The following is a 1,774-nucleotide window of genomic DNA, read 5'->3' as shown; positions in this document are numbered from 1 at the left end:
CAGGTTCTTGGAATGGGAAAATAAATATAGGGAGGAGATAGAAGAGGTGAGCAGGCTGCTTAGACTAGGCTTTAGAATAAGCATGTCAAACTCGCAGCCTGAGGGTCACATGTGGCTCACAATGAATATTTCTGTGGTCCAGCCAATATAACGGTATGTAAAAACAAAAAAAAACATTTTAATAAAAATTCCTTAACTCGGCTCTCTGCTCCTCCTGTTTGTCAGACAGCCTCTCATGCGCAGTGCCAGCAACCACAACCCTGAGACACGATGGTGAAGGTCAGAGTGAACGGATTTGGCCACATTGGGTTCCTGGTCACCAGAGCTGCTTTTAACTCTGCCAGAATGGATATTGTTGCCATCAATGACCTCAACTACCTGGTCTACATGTTCTAGTGTGATTCTACTCAGGGCAAGTTCAAAGGCACAGTCAAGGCTGACATTGAGAAGCTTGTCATCAATTGAAAACCTATCTCCATCTTCCAGGAGCGAGATCCTGCCAACATCAAATGGGGTGATGCTGGTGCTGAGTATGTTGTGGAATCCTCCAGTGTCTTCACTACCATGGAGAAGGCTGGGGCCCACTTGAAGGGCAGAGCCAAGAGGGTCATCCTCCCTGCTCCTTCTGCGGATGCTCCCATGTTTGTATTGGGTGTGAACCATGACAACTCCCTCAAGGTTGTCAGCAATGCCTCCTGCACCACCAATTGCTTGGCCCCCTGGTCAAGGTCATCCATTTGGCATTGTGGAGGGACTCCTGACCATAGTCCATACCATTAAAGCCACCCAGAAGACCGTGGACAGCCCTTCTGGGAAGCTGTGGCATGATGACCAAGAATATCATCCCTGCTTCTACTGGCACTGCCACTGCCAAGGCTCTTGGCAGGATCATCCTCCAGATGAATGGGAAGCTCACTGGCATGGCCGTCCGTGTCCCCACCCCCAATGTGTCGGTTGTGGATCTGACCTGCCTCCTGGAGAAAACTGCCAAATACGATGATATCAAAAAGGTAGTGAAGCAGGCATCAGAGGCCCCCACAAGGGCATCATGGGCTATACTGAGGAACACGTTGTCTCCTGTGATTTTAACAATGACACCCACTTCTCCACCTTTGATACTGGGGCTGGCATTGCCCTCAAAGACCACTTTGTCAAGCTCGTTCCCTGGTATGACAATGAATTTGGCTATAGCAACAGGGCTCCTAAGGAATAAGAGTCCCCTGGACCACCAGCCCCAGCAAGAGGAAGAGAGGCCCTCAGCTGCTGGGGAGTCCTTGCACCAGCTCGATCCCCCAACACACTCAGAATCTCCTAACCCCCATTTCCATCCCAGACCTCCTGAAGAAGGGGAGGAGCGTGGGGAGCCCTACTTTGTCATGCCTCATCAATAAAGTTCACTGTACCCAGCCTCTTCCCCCCGCCCCCAAAAAAATCTATAACTTAATTTTTACAATATGCTGTTTAAACATAATTATTAATAATAAACTACAATGTTTGCTAATAACTTATTACTATAATCGTGTTGCATTCATTTCCCTTACATGTCTCATGTGCAGGCGCACCATTTCTCTCCACTAATACTAGCAGTGAATATTTCAGCAGCTGATTACCACTTCTCATTAGTCTTGGACTGACTTGTTTGGTGTGTGCAACAGGAAATATTTCACTTTCGGAGAACAAAAAAAAATAAGTTTATTTGCAATACGTTTATTAATTTGGGCAGTTAGTCAGTGTCTGGTAAGTTAATGTTCAAGAAAATGTATTAATTTTTATT

General features: G+C 46.7%; 1 pseudogene across 1 annotated transcript; it reads left to right on the top strand.

Annotated features, from left to right (window-relative positions):
* The first annotated feature begins 249 nt into the window (after positions 1-249).
* Positions 250-1,213, top strand: LOC311626896 (glyceraldehyde-3-phosphate dehydrogenase-like; annotated as a pseudogene). Its single transcript has one exon. The product of its transcript is annotated as a glyceraldehyde-3-phosphate dehydrogenase-like (transcript).
* The last annotated feature ends 561 nt before the right edge of the window (positions 1,214-1,774 follow it).

This window comes from Pipistrellus hanaki (assembly GCF_964339955.1).
Source record: "Pipistrellus hanaki genome assembly, chromosome: 8".
Taxonomy (NCBI): Eukaryota; Metazoa; Chordata; class Mammalia; order Chiroptera; family Vespertilionidae; genus Pipistrellus; species Pipistrellus hanaki.
This window is presented reverse-complemented; position numbering and strand designations above follow the sequence as displayed.